Source organism: Chiloscyllium plagiosum, unplaced genomic scaffold (genome assembly GCF_037043375.1).
Source record: "Chiloscyllium plagiosum isolate Xiang-an unplaced genomic scaffold, Cpla_swu_hap1 HiC_scaffold_18, whole genome shotgun sequence".
NCBI classification, from domain to species: Eukaryota; Metazoa; Chordata; class Chondrichthyes; order Orectolobiformes; family Hemiscylliidae; genus Chiloscyllium; species Chiloscyllium plagiosum.
In genome coordinates, this window is record NW_028270156.1 from 107,642,742 (window position 1) to 107,650,908 (window position 8,167).

Below are 8,167 nucleotides of genomic sequence, written 5' to 3' on the forward strand. Positions count from 1 at the left end.
GATTACTTTAGCCACAACTCTTACCCCGACCCTATTCGATACGGAACGCGACTCTGGGGCGATCCACTTATTCCCAGTCCTCTCACGCAAAGGGGCCAATTCAGCACTGGAGATGAAGTGAAAGACCTTCAAGGCAGTGGCGCGTACACCTCCTGGGAATCTTCAAAATCTTACCCAGTCGCAGGGTCCCAGGCGAGCCCCCTAGTTTACTGCCGTAGAATTTCAATCGACTCAACACAAATGCTACCAAGAGCAAAGAAAACGTTTATTTTTGAAATTTGCAGAGTGGACCCGACACATTTACAAGACGCCTCATAAAATGGACGCCTGACGGTTTTCACATATTCCCTTTATACTATATATCGCCTTGTCTTATCACACCTCAAGCCAGGAACCTGGATCAGTTGAGTTCCTTTCCACACATGGAGTTGCTTTTTCTAATTCAGAGACTGCTGATATAATAGATTATTGGCCTTGAGAGTCAGCTGTAAAATAGGTTGAACTTTACATTTTTTCTGTCTTTTTGCAAAGTTAGGTCCATACTTCTTTGTTTCAACCATGCTTTCACAGATTTCACAATAAATGATCATTTTCCATTACAGGGGATCAGGCTGCCAGTGACTCAATAAGTGTGATGGAGTGAGGATGATAGTAACACAATGAGGGTGAGGCGTCAGCGTGGTAGTGACGCAGATGTGTGAGTGGATCAGGCCGATAGTTGCGCAGTGAGGGGGGTCAGAGTGATAATGATGCAGTCAGTCTGAGGGATCAGACCGGTAGTGACGCAGTAAGTGTGAGGTGGTCAGGATGATAGTGAAGCACTTCGTGTGAGGGGTCAGTGAGACAGTGACGCAGTAAGAGTGAGTTGTCAGGCTGATAGTGACGCAGTAATTGGAAGGAGATCAGGCTGGTAGTGATGCAGTAAATGTTACTGTGTCAGGCTGATCCTGACGCATAAAGTGGGAGGGGACAGAATGATAGTGAAGCAGTAAGTGTGATGGGGTCAGGCAGAGACTGACGCAGTGAGTGTGAGACAGTCAGGGTGATAGTGAGGGAGTAAGTGTGTGCGTTCAGGCTGGTAGTGACACAGCAAGTTGAGAGCGTCAGGCTGATAGTGGCCAATAAAAGTGAGGTGTTGGCGAATAGTGACGCAGTAAGTGTGAGGTGTCAGGCTGTTATGGATGCGGTAAGTGTGAGGGGACAGTCTGATAGTGAAGCAGTAGGTGTGAGGGGGTCAGGCTGAGAGAGACGCAGCAAGTGTAGTGGGGTCAGGCTGATAGTGTCACAGTATGTGTGAGGGGTCAGGCTGCTAGTGATGCAGTAAGTGTCGTGAGTCAGAGTGATCCTAATGCAGGAAGTGAGAGGGGACAGGGGGATAGTGACGCAGTGAGTGTGATGGGGTCAGCGTGATGGTGACGGAGTAAGTGTGAGTGTTCAGAATGATATTGATGCAGTAAGTTGAGGGCGTCAGGCTAAAACTGTCCATTAAGTGTTAAGTGACAGGGTGATAGTGATGCAGGAAATGTGAGGAGTCAGACTGATAGACACGGTGAAATTGTGAGGGGTCAGGCTGATCGTGATGCGGGAAGTGTGCGAGTGTCAGGCTGATAGTGACGCAGTAAGTGTGTTGGGAGCAGAGTGATAGGAACGCAATAAGAGTGAGCGGCTCTGGATGATAGTGACAGGTGAGTATGAGGGGGAGGATGGTAGTGATCCAGTGAGTGTGAGGTGTCAGAATGACAGTGAAGCAGACTGTGTGAATGTGTCATTGTGATGGTGACATGGCAAGTATGATGGGGTCAAGGTGACAGTGACGCAGATGCTTTCAGGGGGTCAGGTTGTAGTGATGCAGTAATTGTGAGGGGTCGGGGTGATAGTGACGCAGTGAGTGTGAGATGTCAGTGTGATAGTGACGCAGAACATTTGAGGGGCCAGGCTTATAGTGACGCAGTATGGGCAAGGGGTCTGGGTGACAGTGATGTAGATGCACTCACAGGGCCAGGTTGTAGTAAAGCTGTAAGTGTGAGTGTCTCCGGCTGATAGTGATGAAGTAAATGCGAGAGGCTAAGGCGGATCGGGATGTAGTAAGTGTGCAGGGGTAGTGCTAGAAGTGACGCAGTAAATGTGAGTGTTGAAGCTGATAGTGACGCATTACGTTTGAGGGGATCATGCTGATCTTGACGCAGTAATGTTACATTGTCAGGATGATAGTTACGCTGTAAGTGTATGGGAGCACAAGGATCTTGACGCAGTAAGAGTGGGGAGTCAGGGTGATATTGACGCAGTAAGCATGCGTGGGTAAGTCTGATAGTGATGCAGTATATGTGAGGGAGTCAGCCGGGTAGTGGCGCAGTATGCGTGAGATGGTCAGGCTGATATTGATGCAGTTAGTGTGTTGGGGTCAAAGTGATAGTGACGCAATAGGTGTAAGCGGTTCAGAATGATAGTACCACAGTGGGTGTGAGATACCAGTGTGATAATGACGCAGTAAGTGTAAGGGGTCAGGATGACAGTGACACTAAGTGTAAGGCCCTCAGTGTGATAGTGCTGCAGCAAATGTGGGGTGTCAGGGTGTAAATGACGTCGTAAATGAGAGAGGAGCATTGTGATAGTGAAGCAGTAAGTGTGAAGGGGTCAGGCTGATAGTGACACAGTCAATGTGACGGGGCATTGTTTTAGTGACAAGATAAGTGAGGCGTCAGTCTGATACTGACACAATAAATGTGATGGAGTCAGGCTGATAGTGATACAGTAAGTGTGAGAGGTCAGACTGATAGTGACACAATAAGTGTAAGGATTCAGGGTGATAGTAACATGGGAAGTGTGAGGGCGTGACTGAATGTGACGCAATAAGTGTGTGGCAGTTAGGCTGATGGTGACGCAGTAAAAATAAGGCCAGCAAGGTGAAAATGGCAAAGACTGTGTGAGTGGGTCAGGGTGATAGTGATGCAGTAAATGTGAGGAGGTCAGGGTGAGAGTGACGCAGAAATTAGAGAGGATCAGAGTGAGAGTGACGCAGTAAGTCTGAGGGGTCAGACTGATATTGATGCAGTAAGTATGAAGGGGTCAGGGTGATAGTGACACAGTCAGTGTGACGGGGAGGAGTTTTAGTTACACAGTAATTGCGAGGCGTCAGACTGAAACTGATACAAAAAGTGTGAGTGGGTCAGGGTGATAGTGACGCAGTCAGTGTGATGGGGCAGAGTTTAGTAACATGGTAAGCGTGAGGCGTCAGTCTGACACTGACACAAAAAGTGTGATGGAGTCAGGCTGATAGTGACGCGGTAGGTTTTAGGACTGAGGGTGAGATTAACATAGGAAGTGCGAGGGCGTCACTGATAGTGATGCAATATGTGTGTGGCTGTCAGACTGATGGTGATGCAGTAAAAATGAGGATGTCAAGGTGAAACTGGTGCATTAAGTATGAGGATGGCAGATAGACAGTGATGCAATAAGTGTGAGGGGTTCACGCTGATATTGAGGCATGCAAGTGTGAGGGGCCAGGTTGATAGTGACGCTGTGTGCCCGTGGGTCCGGCTGATAACGACGCAGAAAATGTGAGTGTCTCAGTGTGACAGTGACGCATTAGGTGTGAGAGTGTCAGGGTGATAATGACAGAGAACGTGTGAGGGGGTCAGGTTGATAGTGATGCTGTAATTGTGAGCTTGGTCAGCGTGATAGTGAGGGGCTCAGGCTGATAGCGACACAGCAATTGTGAGGGGTCAGGGTAGTCGTGACGCAAAATGTGTGAGCGGATCAGGCTAATAGTGATGCAGTACGTGTGAAGTGTCAGGCCGATCGTGACGCAGTAAAGGTGAGAGTGTTAGTGTGCTAGTGACGAAGTAAGTGTGAGCCGCTCAGGATGATAGTGACGCAATAAGTGTGAGGTTTCAGGTAGACACCCATGCGGTAAGTGTGACATGTTCAGGGTGACTGTGACGCAGACACTTTGAGGGTGTCAGATTGAGAGTGACACAGGAAATTTGAGGGGACAGGTTGATAGTGACACAGTAAGTGTAAGGGATCAGGCTGATAATGATATACTAATTGTGATGGAGTCAGGATAATAGTGTGCAGTGAGTATGCGTTGTCAGCGTGATAGTGACACACACGGTGTGAGTGGGATAGAGTTATAGTGATGCAGCAAGTATGAGGAGGTCAGAGTGATAGTGTGCAGGGTCTGGCTGAAGGTGACGCAAGAAGAGTGAAAGGTTCAGGGTGATCTGGACGCACTAAGTTTGGGGGTCAAGGTGATAGTGATGCTGTAAGTATGAGTGGGTCAGTCTGATAGTGACACAGTACATTTGAAGGGATCCTGATGAAGGGCTTATGCCCGAAACGTCGATTCCTTGGATGCTGAATGACCTGCTGTGCTTTACCAGCAACACATTTTCAGATTTGAAGGGATCAGGCTGGTAGTGATGCAGTCAGCATGAGGGAGTCAGGCTGATATTGATGCACGAAGTGAGAGAGTGTCAAGGTGTGAGCAGGTTAGAGAGAGAGTGACGCCGTTAGTGAGTGGGGTTTGGCTGATAGGGATGTAGTAGGCGCGCATGTGTCAGGGAGTGAGTGATGCAGGAAGTATGAGGGTGCCAGAGGGATAGTGACGCATTAAGTATGAGTGGATCAGAGTGGTTGTGACGCAGTAATTTTGAGGGGATCAGAGAGATACCAACGCAGTAAGCATGAGGGTGTCAGGCTGTTAGTGACGCTGTCAGTGTGAGTGCCTCAGCCTAATAGTGATGAAATAAATTTGAGAGAGTAATGCTGACTGTCAAGTGATAAGTGTGAGTGAGTTAGGCTGGTAGTGACGCAGTAAGTGTGAGTGTTGAATCTCATAGTCAAGCTGTAGGTGGTCAGTGTGATTGTGGCGCAGTAAATGTGAGAGGGTCAAGGAGATAGTGACATAGCAAGTTTGAGGAGGCAGTGTTGTAGTGACACGGTAAGTGTGAGGCATCAGTCTGATACTATAAGTGTGATGGAGTCAGGCTGATAGTGACACAGTAAGTGTAAGGAGTCGGGGTGATAGTAACATTAGAAGTGTAAGGGCGTGACTGATAGTGGCAAAGTAAGTGTTTGGCAGTCAGGCTGATAGTGATGCAGTCAAAATGAGGGTCTCGAAGTGAAAGTGGCGCAGTAAATGTGAGGGCGCCAGATGGATAGTGATGCAGTAAGTTTGAGGGGTTCACGCTGATATTAAGGCGGTAAGTGTGAACCCCTCAGGTCTACAGTGATGCAGTAAATGTCGTCGGGTCAGGCTGATAGTGATGCATTCAAAGACCAAATATTCAAGGCTCACTGTAGTGCTGAACAGCGAGACTTCTCAAGGCTAAGACAAAAATCAATAGTTCTCATCCTGGTCATAAATCACAATGCTTCATTTTAAAATTGTCCTTTCCTGCTTCTAGATTCACCATTGAGGGAACAAAATTTAATTGCACCATCCTGTTTATCTCTTCAAATATTTTGCAACTCTCAATAAGATTACATCTCTTGTTTTGAAACTGTTAAAAAATGGCGGGATTTGCCCAATTTCAAATCAGAGGACTAACGTTCATCCATGATATCAAGGCTAATCACCATTCGTGGTATTCCTCATATGGCATTAGTATGTTTCTTAAATTGAGGATTATAATTCCTCATACTGTAGTCCAAGTGCGGTCGAACTGAGCCACCATACATTGGAAATAATCCTTCGTTCTCGTACCCTGAAATCCTTCTGCAGCTTTCACAACAGACTTCTACAACTGCTACTAGACTTCAATGACTTATTAAAAACTTCCCCAAGATGCATTTCTAAAAATCTGTACATCAGACTTTCTACTTCAAACCTTCGACAAATAATCTCCACACATGTCCCTCCTGACAAGTATGATAAAGTCAAATCGTTGCTATTTATTAAATCTTGAGGGACATGGATAGGTTGACTCGTCAAGGTGTTTTCCGGCTAGTGAGGAAGTCGAAATTTAGAAAACATCGGTTTAAAATTAGTGGGTAAGGATTTAAAAGGGACGTCAGGGGCAACTTTTTCAGACGTGTCCAGAATTAGCTGCCAGAGAAATTGGTGGAGACTGGTACAACTGTAACATTGAATGGCATCTGGATGGATATATGAGTAACAAGGTTTAGAGGGATGTGGGCCAAAATTTTGGCAAATGGGACCTATTAATTTAGGATATCTGTCCACCATGGTCAAGTTTGAAAGAAGGGCCACTTTCTGTGTTATATTGTTCAAGGACTTGATGACTCTAGATCAACCGCAAAAATTTGCAAATAATTCCGTCAAGACGATTTCAAGTTCCAAATCTTCTGTTAATCTTCCTCTCTTGTGCTCACAAGTTCATTACCTGATGTCAGAACTTACGGATGAGTTGCTGGATCCATTCCTGTAAATTGGTTCTGCATTCTTTCTAATTCCGATATTTTTTTTACGAATGTAGCTAGTGTTTATGGACTTAGCATCAATTTTTCTAATACCATATTTCGATGAATATTAAAACAGAACAGCATATCGACTTTGGCACCAGATGATGAGCAATTGAGTCAAAATCGATCGTAAGCAGTGAGACAATGATCCTCTCTTCGTGTGGTGTACATCCGTGACTCTAAACTTCGACGAAGAATCATTCCCGCAACTTCAGCTGTGTCAGAATCTAGGTTGTGGTGAAAGCATGTCAATCTGCTAAGGTAACGTTCGTCTGGGTCTCTGCAAAGGATTTGGCGAAATCTTTGGGTCTTGCCAATTTATTCTTCCAACGAATTACATATTTCATGAATTCAGTTGTTTTACTATGAAAACTGGGTAGTTCACCGTGGCTGTGATGGCCGAGCGGTTAAGGCGTTGGATTTGAAATTCAATGGGGTCTCCCTGCGCAGGTTCGAATCCTGTTCACAGCGTAGAATCTTTTAAAAGTCATTAATTCCTTAGCAGGATTTGGATTTCGTGGAGCTTGAGCTTTGCATTCAATCGAAAGTAAATTTTCAACTGTGAAGAATCCGAAGTAATTTCAAGACTGACCCAGTCATCTATTTGTATAAATTATATGTCGAGACAAAAAAAGCCACCAACTTCCAACACGAATCAGTTTCAACACATTTGTCGAACTGTCGTGAAATTTGGATGTTCGGGGGGTGGAATTCAGCAAAACACGAAGCAATGCAATACACTTACCTGCAGGTGATGAATTTTTTTTAAGGATCAGTTGAAAGTCAAGCTGAGAAAGTTCAACCTAATTTACAGCTGACTCTCAAGGCCAATAATCTATTATATCAGCAGTCAATGAATTAGAAAAAAGCAACTCCATGTGTGTAAAGGAACTCGACTGATCCAGGTTCCTGGCTTGCGATGTGAAAAGGCAAGGCGATATCAGCGGAGTAGAATTTTCTGGAAATATTAGAAATGGATTGTTAACGGTCTTCTGCTGTCCACATTCGAAAGAAAATGTACACTAAGAATTGAAATTGAAAATTAACGATGAAAATCAGACTTAGCCCTCTGCTTGTGATGTCGCATTGTTCAGAACAATAGGTTGTTGTTGAGGCTAAAATTGACCAAAATAATCCATGGGGATCTTATCCACGGCCTTCGTTGGAGTTGGTGTGGAGAGCTCAGCTTGAAGAACCAAATGCCAAGTATTCATCCTGGCTGTCTGAATTGCTTAGTTAAACATACTCCCAGTTTAATGAAAAAACCTTTGCTCTCAGAGTTAGATGATTTCATGTCAGCATGTTCCGATATGAGAAGACACTCCATGGAGTAGATGTGACTTAAATATTGACCCTAACGTCAGAGATGTTGACACATTTCTGCACCAAAACAGCACTACCATTGGTATCAAATCAAACTGAACAAAGGACTCGTCACTTCGACATTTTCTGTCTGCAGACTCTGCCAATGGACCGTTCAGGCCCGATGTAGGAATAGGGCGTGGTGACATCTGTTCGCAAGTTGATCACTTCATTCTTGCTCACGATCCATAAACCATAATTCATTTTGAACTTCTTAGCCATCACATGATAAGTGGTAGGTAATGCACAGGTTTCCTTCTCGAAAGAAAGAGCAAAATCTTATTCAATGCAGAAGCAAATTCAAGTTGTCCCTGGTCGACCAGAAGACAGATGTCGCGAAACAAAGTGAATACAGAAAACAATCAATGTTTTCTGGGAG

The 8,167-nt window shown here is 45.1% G+C and overlaps 1 non-coding gene across 1 annotated transcript; it reads left to right on the forward strand.

Annotated features, from left to right (window-relative positions):
- The first annotated feature begins 6,815 nt into the window (after nt 1-6,815).
- Nucleotides 6,816-6,897, forward strand: trnas-uga (transfer RNA serine (anticodon UGA)). Its single transcript has one exon. It is a non-coding gene; the product is annotated as a tRNA-Ser (tRNA).
- Nucleotides 6,898-8,167: the final 1,270 nt, after the last annotated feature.